The sequence below is a fragment of the Dama dama genome, chromosome 33, assembly GCF_033118175.1.
Source record: "Dama dama isolate Ldn47 chromosome 33, ASM3311817v1, whole genome shotgun sequence".
NCBI classification, from domain to species: Eukaryota; Metazoa; Chordata; class Mammalia; order Artiodactyla; family Cervidae; genus Dama; species Dama dama.
The window spans coordinates 57,463,962-57,481,299 of NC_083713.1; the positions used below are offsets into that span (position 1 = coordinate 57,463,962).

The 17,338-nt window shown below is 35.3% G+C and overlaps 1 protein-coding gene across 1 annotated transcript in view; it reads left to right on the forward strand.

Annotated features, from left to right (window-relative positions):
- Positions 1-17,338, forward strand: part of LRP1B (LDL receptor related protein 1B) — a 1,867,078-nt gene that overhangs the window by 1,194,967 nt on the left and 654,773 nt on the right. The window lies entirely within an intron of this gene.

Below are 17,338 nucleotides of genomic sequence, written 5' to 3' on the forward strand. Positions count from 1 at the left end.
CATTTATTTTAAAGGTACATCACCATTAAACATTTCAACATCATCATTAAAATTTTAAAATAAATTCAAAATGACACCATTAAATATTAATTTGTGTGAGATATACTATTTTCCCAGAAATAACCCAGAACCTTATTACAAAGCATATCTGAAGTCAGGATTCATGGGTATGGATTGTGAGTCATATATTCAGTAAGCAGATTTTCATTATCAGATTTTGTATTCAACCTGTAGATAAAAATTGGGCATTGTTCTTTTTCCTTTAGGGGCACAGGAACCTAAATCACTTTAGATTCCACTAAGTGAATTTATCCCAGTGACCTTGAGCAAATTACAGTTAGCTTGGTTGTACTTGCTTTCCTCATCTGTAAAATCAAGGCAAAATGCCTATTTTTATAAAGTTCTCATGAGGATTAAATGAGGAAAACTTATGAAAAGAACATCTGGCCTTTCATAATAGAACCTATCAGGAGGAGTAGTAGAAAGTATATTGGGTCCCATAGACTGGAATTTGAATGATTTGATTGTCTGCAGTATTAAGTGCGTATAAATGAATTCAGTGAAGAATAAACACAGAACAAAATCCACAAAAATCTAGCAAAGGAATATATGTAACCAAGTGGGCCTCTGAGATGAGCAAACTTTTATGCACATCTGAGGATTTCTATATTGTCTTGATGTTGATACTCAGAGGCAAGCACGTTTGAGGTACTCATGCTGCTCCCAGATTTTTGTCAGCATAGCCCCCCGCCCAGGGCAATAGACAGCTGTGCCCTCATCTTGTTCTAAGAGTTCTTGATGCGGTTTACAGGCATGGGTTACAAGTTCCTTCCAGTAATTAGGTTACTAGTCGTGTTTACCAAGTGTTAAGATTGACAGTGTCTGTGATGTAAATGACAGGCTGTGTTGTCCATTGATAAATGTGTTCCTCTTACTGTTTCTTCTCCCTTCCTTGTCTAAGCTGTTGGCTATTTGGCTCTATAGGGGAGGAAGAGGCTTTCCTATCACTTTCTAGGTTCTTTTGGCTGGTCTAATGCAAATATACCTTAGAGATATTACAGCTTCAGTTCTAGACCACTGAAATAAAGCAAATATCACAATTAAGTGAGTCACACAAAAATTTTTGGTTTCCCCATGCATATGTTATGTTGTACACCATACTGTAGTCTTTCAAGTGGGAGATAACATTGTGTCTTAAAACAGTGTACATACCTTAATTAAAAAATACTTTATTGCTAAATTCCTAACCATCATCTGAACCTTCAGCAAGTCATCATAGTAATGGCAAAGACTACTGATCACAGATCAATGTAAGAAATATAATGATGTAAAATTATGAGATATTAACCAGTTGTGGCACAGAAACGGGCAGTAGTCAGATGCTATTGGAAAAAAATTGTGCTAATAGACCTACTAGGTGCAGGGTTGACACAAACCTTCAATTTGCAAGAAACACAGTAACTTCAGAGTACAGTAAAGCAAAGAGAAATAAAATGTGGTATACCTGTAGTGAAATTCACAGAAGGCAGGAGAAGAAAAACAGGGAAAAAAACTTAATTATGTGCATATGGGAGCCCCATAAAAATGATATCCAAAGAAGCAACCAAAGCAGGAAGCTTTTTTACCTATTAGATAAAGAAAATTGTTTGTGAAGATTTGACAAAACAAAGGGATTTGAACTTGTGGTTCCAAAGTAATGAAGAGGTAACTAACCTTATTAATACTCCTTTCTTGGCCTTGGATTCCCTATATCTGGCAATAAGGACGCCTTCTATCTTCCTGGTATAAGGAGGATACTTTTTCATGGGAGAATTAGTCCTTGTTTTCAGAAAATCAAAAGAAGGTCAGTGTATTCTTCTTTCACCAGCTGTTTAAGTAACTTTAAATCAAAATAATTAATATGCCCACATATTCACATTTAGGGGTGGCCTGTCCTCAACCCTGTCAGTTTTCTAGCATCTCAGATGTTTCTCAAAAAAGATAGAACAAGTGAAAATTAGTTGGTCAGGTTAACTACTTATTGACAATTTTTTTTAAGCACAGAGTATAAATATAGAATAAATTATTCAGAATGCAACCCTTATTCATTTCAACCTTGTTAATTGCAATTTTTGATCTATCCCAGTAGGCTAGAGAGACTCTTATCTGTAAATTAACTGTAAAAAGTATTACTGCTGAGTAACTTTCTAGTAGAAAATCCTATCTATATTCAGTTAGTTTGAATTGTTCATTTGTGTGGTACCAGTTAAGATGATGTTTTCAAGATTATTATAGGTGCTATTAAAACAGATTAAAAGCTATATTCCATAGTAACTATTTTTCAAGTTGTAGTGTTTTTACTGTGTGTGTTTGAATCATTTTCTTAAAATATATTCACTAATATATTATTTACGAAGTTACACAAAATACTGAAGCATTTCAGATTTGTTTTCTTTTTTAAAGTTTTTTTTTTTTTTTGCTGTTATTTTTTTCCTCTCTTAATGGACAATTTAGAGCTGTAGTGTAAATAAGAAGACTCTCCTCCCCCCAAAAAAAACTTGTTTTTTGTTTATATACAAATTTAAATGCTATTTATTGTAGCATCAAGGTTAAGTCTCATATGGAAACATTTGATAATGCAAGAATCTTTGACATACTCTCAAGAAGTCATGGCATTGTAATCTCACTTTATAAGATTCTTTTAAAACTATTCCCCTGAGATGATTTCTAAAATGGAATTTTTAAGTCCTATAAATGAACATATGAATCTGTGAATAAGTGCAAACCTATTTTTGTTTGTATACATAACTGTCATACCTATGAAATACTTATATACATAGGGAATTTTTTTACTGCTATTTACTTACTGAATTTCACTGATATTTTATACTTAGGAAATTATTTTAATTTCTTTTTTTATAACGAATCTGTCTGGGCAATCTCTGGCTTAAACTCCTTCCCACCACATTCCCTGAACCATTTCTATGAAGAAAATTAGGTGATTAGGAAAGGAGGAGATACTATTCAATTGATTTTTCTCCTATGCATATTGATTGTCAGATTATAAATTATTTTGGGGAAAATATATAGAACAATATATAGGAAAAAATGTGCAAAATGCAAGGAGAAAAAACAATATTCTGTCTGGTAAGCCTGGGGAATGTCAACTGAAAACAAACATTTTCTATCACCCTTTATGAAACCTATATTCTCACTGAACTTACACCTTTGTGTTTGCATGCACTTAACCTGGGATATATGATGATGATAGAGAATCATCATTTTGGTAACAAAAATAACATAATTATTTTGCCTACTTATTAAGGACTTAAAATATGCCAGGTAGTTGCAAAATGCTTTCATTAATCATCTCATAGTAATCATTTCTAGAAAGCTTTCTTTATACTCTTCCTTTATAGATTCGGAAACTGAGACTTGCTGAAAGAAATGAGTTGCCTATCATGAATGGTAGAGTTGCAATTCAAACCAAGTTTGTCTGCTTCCAAAGTCATATTAAATCTATGCTAAACCGTTATGCTATGCCCACAGAGGCTGATTTCAGATAGTAATTACCTGACCTCAAGCAAAGATCAAGGAATAAAACCAGTACTCTTTCATGCATAGAGAGTGGAAAGAAAAATGTGCAGCTTATGTGCTCCTGAGAAACATGGGGCCAGTTAGGACACTGCAGCCAACTTTTTTGAGCAACCAGGGGTAGGGAGCACCAGTTTAACCTCTGTGCCTATTTTGCTGCACAATTAATTATTTCTGAATTTTTAAATACATATTTTAAACAGTAATGCCACTGATATACTAAGTTTTCTTTTTTTGCAGAATGGTTTTTATAGTTTAATTGACTGAATTTCCCTTACTTGTTTCCTGTTTTATCCCTGTGTGTGACATAACTTGAAAGAGAAATTCATCCTGATCTTATCAAAAGACCCAACTTTACATTTTATGAGTGTGTATCACTGAAGACAAAGTAATTGCTGCCTTGAAGCAGTTTGGGCTGAATAGCTTTGTTTCTGTTAAATACAAATCACCATTCCCATTATCCATTGTTGAACTAAATATTTTCAATTAAGAGTTGTTGCTCTGTCTTGGATGCAATAAATGCTTAGAACAGTTTATAAAAGAGGGGATTTTAATTTACTACTTAAAGTGATTGCCAAGTTTACAATGTTTGCATATTATGAATTTTATCCCTTAAGCCTCATATAAAGCATCTTGACTTGTCAATCAACATTATAATTTGTGGCTTATTCTTAAGAATCTAGTGTACTATATATTTTATTTTCTTGATGTGTTCCCTTCACTTTAAATGTGATCCCAACCAAAAGTCATTTGTTTACTCAACTTTCAAGTATACCTTCTTGAAGCCTACCAAACTATTAAATTTTAATTGTTTAATCATTGCAACCCATATTGTGTATACGTGGATTTTAAAATTTTTCATGAATAATATTCATAAACACTGTTGAGCATGTCAAAAGAACTCAAGGATCTCACTACTTAAAAATAAGATTATTTATATATACTTATTACTCAGCACACTCACTTTTATTATGCATGAAGCTTAATCAACATATAAGGCTATGTACCATAAAAGAAATGATAATAATATGTTACCAAAAAGACCAAGAGAATTAACAAACTGATATTAAAATTGCACATTCATATACACAAAAATAATTTAAATTTATTAATTTGATTTTTTAATTTGATCTTTTACTCAAATGTGATGAAGTATTTAAAAAAAAAATTATGAAGGGTATTTAGGTTCCAGACTCTGAAAATAAAACCTGGGATACATTATCATAGTCATAGTCCAGTAAAGGAAAAGAATAGAAATATAAACCATTTGATGAGATCTTCTGTAGAGTTAAACAACAACAAAAAACACATACCGTTCATGAGTACTATTTCAAGACAGCATATAGTATAAGCAGACACTATGAAAAATAGAAGAAACAACTCATTCTTTATTGAAAGAAAAATAGAAGAATAAGCTGTTACCAAATTGGTAATATTTTTAAGTTTCAACTGGAATTTGAAGAAGACATACATTTTTGCTTTTGAGTTATGAGAGAAGTAGAAGGGGATTTCCTTAGTCTTAGTAGAAAAGGGAAGAAAAAAACAGGCTTAAAAGGGACAAATCATATTTTGTCTAAAATCTGAATTATTCTGTGTGCCTAGTTAGGGGAAAGAGTATATAGCCCAAGGAAATGTTTAGGATTATATTGACAGGAGCTATAATTTTAAAGTATTCCAATGACACAATTTAGTGCTTTAAAGATAGTTTGCTTTATTTTACCTATCAAGCTATAAAATAGAGTTTAAGCAAAGTATAAAACTACAGGTTGTTGTTCTTGTTCAGTCACCCAGTCGTGTCCAACTCTTTGCGAGCCCATGGACTGCGGCACGCCAGGTCGCCCTGTCCCTAACCATCTCCCAGAGTTTGTCCATGTGCATGTTCATTGCATCGGTGATGCCATCCAGTCTTCTTATCCTCTGACGCCCTCTTCCCCTTCTACCCTTGATCTTTCCCAGCATCAGGGACTTATCCAATGAGTCATCTGTATAGGTATTAAACCTTTTAAAATGATCTTTTAGAAAAAAAAAAAATTCTCAACAAAAAGCTTGTCACTAACTCTGGGTTTCTTCTAACTTTGCATGTTATTTTCACAAGGCACATAATTTTTACCAGTCACTAAGAACTTGAATGACACAATAATTGTCCCATGTAAAATGATTTATGTGAAGGAGAATAGAGGAGATGCTAAAATCTTAATTTGATAAAATAAATAGCAAGGAACCAATTAGCTTAGTTCTGTAGCTCTGCAGGTCATCAGTGACTTCTTAAAGCAGAGTGAATTGAAAGGGTGAGTTCAAGCAATAATTTAGATCAGGTTAATATAAGAACAATATAGATAGTTGCAGTGGAAGAAAATTAAAAAAAAAAATTTCATCTAATTTCTTAGGTTATTTCATCTACCTTCCTCCTTCCAGAGTCTGGCTAGGGCCCTGGAAATTAGACTGACAAAAGCCAAAAACAGCTTATTAACTTGTGTATCACACATACATGTGAGAGAAACACATTGAAGAATAACTCAAAGGAGTGGTGTGAACATGTGTATATAGCATCTTCAGTCAGTTCACTTCAGTTGCTCAGTTGTGTCCGACCCTTTGCAACCCCATGGACTTCAGCAGGCCAGGCTTCCCAGCCCATCACCAACTCACAGAGCCTACTCAAACACATGTCCATCGCATCAGTGATGCCATCCAACCATCTCATCCTCTGTCGTCCCCTTCTCCTCCTAACTTCAATATTTCCCAACATCAGGGTCTTTTTCAATAGGTTAGTTCTTCGCATCAGGTGACCAAAGTATTGGAGCTTCAGCTTCAGCATCAGTCCTTCCAATGAATACTCAGGACTGTTTTCCTTTAGGATTAACAGGTTGGATCTCCTTGCCATCCAAGGGACTCTCAAGAGTCTTCTCCAACACTACAGTTCAAAAGCATCAATTCTTCAGTGCTCAGCTTTCTTTATAGTCCAGCTCTCACATCCATACATGATTACTGGTAAAACCATAGCTTTGACTAGATGGACCTTTGTTGGTAAAGTAATGTCTCTGCTTTCTAATATGCTATCTAGGTTGGTCATAGCTTTTCTTCCAAGGAGCAAGTGTCTTTTAATTTCGTGGCTTCAGTCACCATCTGTATTGACTTTGGAGCCCCAAAAATAAAGTCTCACTGTTTCCATTGCTTCCTCATCTATTTGCCATGAAGTAATGGGACCAGATGCCATGATCTTAGTTTTCTGAATGTTGTGTTTTAAGCCAACTTTTTCACTCTCCTTTCACTTTCATCAAGAGGCTCTTTAGTTCTTCTTTGCTTTCTTCCATAAGGGTGGTGTCATCTGTATTTCTGAGTTTTTTTATATTTCTCCTGGCAATCTTGATTCTAGCTTGTGCTTCATCCACCCTGGCATTTTGCATGATGTACTCTGCATATAAGTTAAATAAGCACGGTGACAATATACAGCCTTGATATACTCCTTTCCTGATTTGGAACCAGTCTGTTGTTCCACGTCCATTTCTAACTGTTGCTTCCTGATCTGCATACAGATGTCTCAGGAGGCAGGTCAGGTGGTCTGAGATTCCAAACTCTTTAAGAATTTTCCACATTTTGTTGTGATCCACACAGTCAAAGGCTTTGCCATAGTCAATAAAGCAAAAGTAGATTTTTTTCTGGAACTCTCTTGCTTTTTCAATGATCCAGTGTGTGTTGGCAATTTGCTATACATCTTACCAAAGAACAATAAATTTGTAGAGAAATAAAAAGATAAAGGGAAAAGGTTTTAGACTTAAAGATTTAAGTAAGCTATGAGAAGGTAATTACATGAGAAAAACTAAGGAAAGATAAGGGTCATTTTTGTAAATTCCTTTCAGTGCTATCTCTGGGCTGGTAAGAGTCTACACTTTTCTCTGGTGATTAAGACGTAAGCCTCTTCCCAGGTGGCACAGTGGGCAAAGAATCCACCTGAAGTGCAGAGACATGGTTTTGATCCCTGGGTCAGGAAGATCCATTGGAGGAAGGCATAGCAACCCCCTCTAGTATTCTTGCCTGGAGAACCCCATGAATAGAGGAGCCTGGGGGGCTACAGCCCACTGGGTTGCAAAGAATTGGACTGACTGAAACAACTAAGCACAGCAAAAAAAAAAAAAAGTGGGGCGGGGCAGAAATCTTTTATTTTTGTTGTCTGTTGTTTCTTAATTATTTTCAACTCAAGATAATCTTTAAAATGGTCTGTTTTAGAGTGGTGTATTCTGATGCCCTACATATTCAACTTTTTACTGAAAATATTTTTTAATTGAAAATTTATTGAGGTAGTTTTAGATTCACATGCAGTTGTAAAAATAATACAGAGGTATTCCATATATACTTCTCATTTTCCCCAATTGGAATATTATATAAAACTATGGTAGTGAAAGTGAATGTCACTCAGTCATGTCCAACTTTTTGTGACCCCAGGGACTGTAGTCCATGGAATTCTCCCAGCCAGAATACTGGAATGGGTAGCTTCCCTTCTCCAGGGAATCTTCCCAACCCAGGGATCAACGCCTGGTCTCCGGCATTGCAGGTGGATTCTTTACCAGCTGAGCCACAAGGGAAGCCCAAGAATACTGGAGTGCGTGGTCTATCCCTTCGCCATTGGATCTTCCTGACCCAGGAATCAAACTGGGGTCTCCTGCATTGCAGGCGGTTTCTTTACCAACTGAGCTATTGGGGAATAAAATATTACAACTCAGATATTGACCTTAATACAATCTATCAATCTTATTCAGATTATGTATTATTAGCATTCATTTGTGTGTGTGTGTGTATTCAGATCTACACAATTTTATCATGTGTATAGTTTCTTATGCTAATACTGAAGTCAAAATATTGAATAAACTGAATCAAGTTCTGTGCATAAGTAGGGGAAAAAATAAAGGGAAAACAGGGTAGTGAATAATTCCAGTATCACAACAATCTTTCCTAATACCCTTTTATAGCCATATTTACTCTCTTCCCCCTTTTCTTATCACACTGTCTTCCATTTCTAAAATTTTGTCATTTTAAAGTGTTATGTAAATGAAATCATACAGTATGTAACTTTTTGGATTGCCTTTTTTCCACTTAGCATTTATCCCTGCAGAGTTATTAAAGTCTTTGCATGTACCAATAGATTTTTTTCTTTTTCTTTTTAATTCTGAGTAGTATGCCATGGTATATATATATAGCACAGTTTAGTTAACCATTCTCCTGTTGAAGGAAGTGAGATGATTCTAGTTTTTAACTGAAACCAAATCTGGCCTCTATACATGGACACCAAATTAAATCTTGGAGATAAGAATTCTGTGTGAAGTAGAAAAGAATAGTTTTATTGCTTAGCCAGGTAAAGGGGGCCACAGCAGGCTAATGCCCTTAAAACCATGTGTTTCAACCTGGGGTGATGAGGGAGAATGAGGTGAGGAATCTTATAGTCGAAGGGTGGGGTTGCTGATGAGAACAAGGATCAGGGTGCCTCCAGGGCTTACATTCCTTCAATCTGGATATCATCTGGTATCAGGTGATGATGGTTAACTGTGACCTTCTCTGGAAGGGTACTTCATCAAGTAGCTGACATCTTCCATTTGGTGGAGGTTTTAGTTCTGCAGGAAAGCTTAAAGAAAATTTAATGTATATCCCCTAAGGGGGACCAGGACCCTGCTCCAGAGGTCGCACTATTGTTTCTTGACTGCTCCTCCCTTGTCTCCACATCCCCTCCATTCCCTGATTAACAGCTGTCTGAACCTGCCCTCAGAGAAGGGGACATGAAAAGGCTTTTGTGACCAGGAGGGTCATAGGATTCTGCTGGGATTCATAACTTCTATAAATAAAGCTGTTATAAACATTCATGTACAAGTTTTTTGGTAAATATCTGTTTTAATTTCTCTGGGATAAATTCCCAGGAGTTCAAATAGTGGGACCTATGGTAATAATATGCTTAATTACATAAGAAACTGCCCAGTTGTTTTCCAGAGTAGCTGTACTATTTTACATTTCTACCAGCAATGAGTCAGTGATAGTTTTTTCCTGCATCCTTACCACCATTTACCGTTGTCACTAGTTTTATTGTAGTCATTCATTTGTCTGTACTGATACACATTGTTATTTTAGTTTGCATTTTCTTGTGACACTGAACATTATTTTTTCAAGTACTTATTTTCATTCATATATCTTCTATTAGAATTCTGTTCATTTTTTCCCCATTTTCTAATTTGATTTTTTTAAACTATTGAATTGTGAGATTTCTTTTCTGAACACTAGTCTTTTGATGGATAGGTGGACTGCAAATATTTTGTCCCAGACTGAAGCATATTTTTTATTGGCTTTTATAGAACAAAGTTTCTAATTTTGATGTACCTGTATAATTGAGAAAATACTGAATTACAAATTAAGTCTACAATCTGAGTATTTCTCATTATTAAATTATCTCAAAATAATCAATTGTAGGGATTACCAGAGAGATGGTTGTAAATTTTAGAAATAGGATTTTAGCTTAAAAGGAAATACAAAAACCTAGCATTTGTTAAGTACGTCTATATGTCAAACACTAGTCTATGAGGGAATTATTCTTATTATTACAATCTAACAATTGTGAAGTGTATAGCCAGGTAAAAGCTACCTAACCAGATAGCTTGATAGGTTGATAGTCAGATCAACCCAGAACCTCACAGACAAGGTGATTAGAGGGTAGCAGCTTATATTTGTGTTTACTTCTGAAAGAAGCCAGAGATAGACTATGAAGAGTACTTTGGACTTTCTCAGGATGTTTATTCTTTAACTTAAAAATCTAAGTGTTTTCAGAAGAGAACATTTCTTGAGATAGCCTAATGGTGAGTAGGCACTTAATCATATTCTACTTTTCCATGGAATAACTTTGCTCCCTTAGAGTTAAAAGTTCAGTGTTTCAGAGAAAATTCTGCCTCAGGAATAGTCATGCCTGTTTTGGTGAACTCTGAAAATATCTCTATTTTGGAATATCTAGAACATTATAATTATTCTGCAAGTATTGTAAGGGATGCAACTTTACAATATTTCAGCATTATTCATGTGTTTTCAATAGCCAGTTTGTATAGCTTTCACAGTTCCAGAAGCAGAAGAGATTGTGTTCTACTGTCTGAAGATAACACTACAAAGAAAATATTTGGAAGATTTCAGTGTTATTTATTATGAATGGCTAGAGGACTTGAAGTTAATCATCTACATTGAAATATCCATTGTATGTCTTTTTCACCATCTACATCTTTAGTATTTCTATGCTTCCAAAGGTCTCATCACGATACACTTTCCAGCAAAATTTAAAAAGCCTCATTGAACCTTTTAAATATTCAGATTTAAAAGATTATAAAACTATGCTGTGTTTAAAAAATGTCCTTACATTTTATATTCTAAAATGACCGTGAGAAATTTCTTAAAAATACTGATGCTTGGGACCAAAAATCAATTAAATTAGAGTTTCTGGGGATGGGATCAGTATTTTCAGTAGCTTTTCAGATAATTATAATGACTGCCAGGGATGAAAATCTTGAAATTGAATTTGATAAGTGATGGAAAAAATTAGATAATTATTATCCCTAGAAATTATTATCCCTAGAAATTTTAAAAATTTTTCTATGTATTTGCATTTTTGTTTTAATTCTAAGTTGATGATACTCTGGTTGTATTTTGAGTCATATAAAAAAGAAAAGAGATGAGACACATAAAAATGAGCTTTTCAGTCTTAGTTGTAACAAAAGTAAATTTTAAGTTTACTTAAAATTTAAGGGACTTTTTTTTTAGTGATATGTGGAAAATATTGTTAATTATATTTATTTTAATAGTGTTAATTTCTTTTACCAATGTATGGAATGTTTCCATTATGAGGGCAATTACATCATTTTGGCAAGCGATATTGTCTAAATTGAAAAGTAAGATGGTTTTAATCAAAATGTTCAAACAAAATAATAAATTAAAGGAAATCTTGGTTTCAAATAATGAGTGTTAGAATCAAAGCAGATGGATTATCTCTGCTCCTTTCAGTAATAGAAAAGATAAGTTAAAAGATAGTTTTTCCTTATCATTAAGGTTTTTCAATTTATGTGATGACATTTCTTCCAATGGTATTCCTATTATATGATTGAGTCTGGGTTATCTGTTTGATAAGCAGATCCAGATAATTTTAAAAATAAATATCTCTGGCAGAAATGACTCTAATGCAGAATACATTAGTAATGCACTAATGGCATATTCTTCAGACAGACCTTAGAGGCCTTTCAGGATTTTTTAGTCTTAGTCACCCACACAGAATCTTCCAGTGCAGACATAATTACATTTCTTTGTGTACATTCCAGGTCACTTTTATAGGCATGCTCACATTTGATCTGTTTTCTCATGGCTATTGACTTAGCATGCTAAAATCACTGAGTAGCTTCAATTGCATCAAAACCACTGTGTTCACTGCTTCATGATTTATCTGTTGAAACAGAGATCTGATTCAGAAATTATTCCAATAGAAGGATACCAATTAATTCTTAAGTGTTGCTAAGACCTAAACATAATAACACAATTTAAAAATTGTGTGTAAAAATATTTATATTGAGATTTATAAATATTTACTTCTAAACATACTAATCTATCAAAACATATGTCACCAATTTCTTAAATTCATAGTTGGATTTTTTAAATATTTCAATTCTATTGTATATATCTGGAAATAAACATGCTCAAGAGCATTCAGGGGTTAAACTAATATATCTGACAGGAGAGAAGGTATATGTAGGTGGCTAAGTGAATACATATACAGGTTAAAATAGGAACTTTACCTTTTTTTTCCCTGTGAACCTTAAATGGTTAATCCTAAACTACTTTGTTTTAATACTGATATAAAAAATCTAAGCCATACCAAGTAGCTCTATTGAATCACTGCCCTTCATCCGTATCTTCATAATATATGGACATAGGTAGTATATTTAAAAGAAATTGTTGTGGGGATAATTCAACTTTACTAGGCAGAACTCCTTGAAGACAACTTATTTCAAAATGGAGTTAATTAATTAACCCATACCTTTATTCAATGTTTGGAATTGTTTCTCTGCTCTAGGCATCATGCTCCATGCTAAAGACAAAAAGCTCACAAACACACAGTTCCTTTCCCCTCAGCACTCACAATCTAGGAACAAAGATGTAGAGTAGTAGAAGCTGGGGAACTCTGACCCAAAAACTGCAAATTCCTTGCTCCGTGTCACTGCTTTACAAAACCTAAGTTTGAGTCTAGAAACTGCAGAATTTCAGCTAGTTGAGAAAGTCCTGATACTGTGGGTTAGTGTAGAGTTGACCATATTCAGTATGTACCGTCTCTTTCCAAAAAGCGGTTGTTCAGTTCAGTTCAGTCACTCAGTCATATCCAACTGTTTGTGACCCCATGGACTGCAGCATGCCAGGCTTTCCTGTCCTTTACCAACTCACAGAGGTTACTCAAACTCATGTCAATCATGTCAGTGATACCATCCAACCATCGGATCCTCTGTCATCCCCTTTTCCTCCTGCCTTCAAACTTTCCCAGCATCAGGGTCTTTTCCAGTGAGTCTGTTCCTTGCAGTGGCCAGATTATTGGAGTTTCAGCTTCAACATCAGTCCTTCTAATGAATACTCAGGACTGATTTCCTTTAGGATTAACAGGTTGGATCTCCTTGCAGTCCAAGCGACTGTCAAGAGTCTTCTGCAAAACCACAGTTCAAAAGCATCAATTCTTCAGTGCTCAGCTTTCTTTATAGTCCAGCTCTCACATCCATACATGACTATTGGAAAAACCATAGCTTTGACTAGATGGACCTTTGTTGGTAAAGCAATGTCTTTGCCTTTTAATATGCTGTCTAGGTTGGTCATAGCTTTTCTTCCAAGGAGCAAGTGTCTTTTGATTTCATGGCTTCAGTCACCATCTGTATTGACTTTGGAGTTCCCCAAAATAAAGTCTCACTGTTTCCATTGCTTCCTCATCTATTTGCCATGAAGTAATGGGACCAGATGCCATGATCTTAGTTTTATGAATGTTGAGTTTGAAGCGAGCTTTTCGCTCTCCTTTCTCTTTCATCAAGAGGCTCTTTAGTTCTTTTTCGCTTTCTTCCATAAGGGTGGTGTCATCTGTGTATCTGAGTTTTTTTATATTTCTCCTGGCAATCTTGATTCTAGCTTGTGCTTCATCCACCCTGGCATTTTGCACAATGTACTCTCAGTTCAGTTCAGTTCAGTCACTCAGTCATGTCCGACTCTTTGCCACCCCATGAATCACAGCACACCAGGCCTCCCTATCCATCACCAACTCCCAGAGTCCACCCAAACCCATGTCCGTTGAGTCGGTGATGCCATCCAACCATCTCATCCTCTGTCGTCCCCTTTTCCTCCTGACCTCAATCCCTCCCAGCATCAGGGTCTTTTCCAATGAGTCAGCTTTTCGCATGAGGTGGCCAAAGTATTGGAGTTTCAGCTTCAGCATCAGTCCTTCCAATGAACACCCAGGACTGATCTCCTTTAGGATGGACTGGTTGGATCTCCTTGCAGTCCAAGGGACTCTCAAGAGTCTTCTCCAACATCACAGTTCAAAAGCATCAATTCTTTGGCGCTCAGCTTTCTTCACAGTCTAACTCTCACATCCATATATGACCACTGGAAAAACCATAGCCTTAACTAGACAGACCTTTGTTGGCAATGTAATGTCTCTGGTTTTTAATATGCTATCTACGTTGGTCATAGCTTTTCTTCCAAGGAGCAAGTGTCTTTTAATTTCATGACTGCAATGACCATCTGCAGTGATTTTGGAGCCCCCAAAAAATAAAGTCTGTCACTGTTTCCACTGTTTCCCCATCTATTTCTCATGAAGTGATGGGACCAGATGCCATGATCTTAGTTTTCTGAATGTTGAGCTTTAAGCCAACTTTTTCACTCTCCTCTTTCACTTTCATCAAGAGGCTTTTTAGTTCCTCTTCATTTTCTGCCATAAGGGTGGTGTCATCTGCATATCTGAGGTTATTGATATTTCTCCCAGCAATCTTGATTCCAACTTGTGCTTCTTCCAGCCCAGCATTTCTCATGATGTACTCTGCATATAAGCTAAATAAGCACGGTGACAATATACAGCCTTGGCGTACTCCTTTTCCTATTTGGAACCAGTCTGTTGTTCCATGTCCAGTTCTAACTGTTGCTTCCTGACCTGCATACAGGTTTCTCAAGAGGCAGGTCAGGTGGTCTGGTATTCCCATCTCTTTCAGAATTTTCCACAGTTTATTGTGATCCATACAGTCAAAGGCTTTGGCATAGTGAATAAAGCAGAAGTAGATGTTTTTTTGGAACTGTCTTGCTTTTGTGATGATCCATCAGATGTTGGCAATTTGATCTCTGGTTCCTCTGCCTTTTCTAAAACCAGCTTGAACATCTGAAAGTTCACAGTTCACATATTGGTGAAGCCTGGCTTGGAGAATTTTGAGCATTACTTTACTAGTGTGTAAGATGAGTGCAATTGTGCGGTAGTTTGAGCATTCTTTGGTATTGCCTTTCTTTGGGATTGGAATGAAAACTGACCTTTTCCAGTCCTGTGGCCACTGCTGAGTTTTCCAAATCTGCTGACATATTGAGTGTAGCACTTTCATAGCATCATCTTTCAGGATTTGAAATAGCTCAACTGGAATGATGTACTCTGCATATAAGTTAAATAAGCAGGGTCACAATATACAGCCTTAATGTACTCCTTTCCCAGTTTGGAACCAGTCTGTTGTTCCATGTCCATTTCTAATTATTTCTTCCTGACCTGCATACAGATATCACAGGAGGCAGGTCAGGTGGCCTGGGAATCCCATCTCTTTAAGAATTTTCCACATTTTGTTGTGATCCACACAGTCAAAGGCTTTGGTATAGTCAATAAGTAAAAAGTAGATGTTTTTCTGATAGGGGTTGAGGACACTTAAAATTATTCCCTAAGATGAGACAGACAGGAATGTTAATTTTAAAAATCAAGGTGTAGGAACATTAGAACTGTCTGTTGAAGCCAGGAGTGAAGTTTGTGGTATAAATTTACAATTGCTAGATATGGGTCACAAATCTGACTCTTTGGTTTCGTTGCAGCCAAAGCAAAGACAGAAATATGATCAGTTACAATTTTATATTTTCCACATAAAACTTTTCCTGGCACTGAGCCCTAAGAGAAATTCCTCCCATGGGTCCTTATATAAAGAGGTCACAGTGTGATGCATTATTTCAGACACTATATCCTGTGAAGTAAAACAGTGGCTTTCCTATGGCTACTTCTTATATCACCTTTCATTTATACCAAGAGCAAATGCCAAAGTCCAATTCAGAAGAGATTCAGAGAGAGAGAGACAAAGCCTTAGCAATCTAAAAATGCAAATAATTCCCTGATGATTTAACTTGATTGAACAGTTAAATTTGAAATATCTAGGGTGATAGATATCTTACCTAAAGAGAATTTGTTAATTTGATTCTTGTTGAAAATTCAGCATCAGAAACTTTGGGGTTATATTTGAACAATAAATCTACTGTAAAGGTATGCTTCAGCTGAATTAAAGATGGAATTATATGCTTTAGATAGTCAATTAAGTAGAAGGTAAAATAGACCACTTATGAACACTAAGCTGTCTAAAGCAGGATTCATTTATACTAGAAAAGACATATGGTGGTGGCTTAGAAACTACTTACAGAATAACCAAACTTTCTCTCATTAAAAAGAAAAAAATGAGTGATGTATGGCTTTCACCATGAAAATCTTATCTCATAGAATATGACTATGTAGTTTTTGGTTATTCTGTCATAGTAATTAAAGCTAATGACCTACAGTATTTATAAAATATTTTTTGGAAAATTTTATCCCTGCTGTGTCTAATTCTATACATTGTGATTTCCTGGTAAACTTTTCAGACTTTCATCAAGAAAACATACCAATAAGTCAGTTAATAGCTTGCATGTTGTATAGACTTGTTTTATTGTTGCTACTTGATTAAAACTGGTCCACTCACTAACTGTAGTTGAGAGTATTAGGTTATGTTATCACTTTTTCCATGCAATTGAACTCAGTGATTCTCTCTGTTTTCCTTCTTTATTCCATCTTCCCTTTTTTCTTCCCTTTTCTTCCTTTCCTCTTTTTTCCTTTTTTTATCTTAGGTTTTTTGTTTTGTTTTGTTTTAATAGAGAAGGGATTTTTTTGTGTCATTTGTTCACTTCATTCTGTGAGGGAGGTCCCAGAAACAGATTATTTATTGTATGCCTGCTTTGTGCCCATATATGCTTCTTTCACAAGTATTAACAGTTGTGAGTCACAGAACACCAACATGAAGCCACACACTTCATGTTATAACGTGCATGGATCATGAACCTACTGAGCATGCCTATAATTAGTTAGATGTATATCCTTGGCAACCAAAATGTACATGTCCTGAGACTTTTGAAAACCAAGAATGCCTCTATAATGTAGGGAATTGTTCATAAATTACTATTATGCGAACTTACAGTGACACATCCTTCAGGGACAACGGTCTTAAGCCGTTGGCTTGGTTCACTTCTTTTCTGTATGGTTTATTTCTCAATGACAGCTCCTAAATGAGCTCAATTCATTGCCACATTTCAATGAAATTATTAATTGTTGAAATTCTATCTTTGGATTTACTTGAAGAGTACTGGAAACCACCACTTTAAATCTGTAACTTTCTAAGGTAGATTTTACTGAAAGTAAAGGAAAAATCAGAAATTTCATTAATAAAATAAGTATCCCAAATAAGTGTTACAC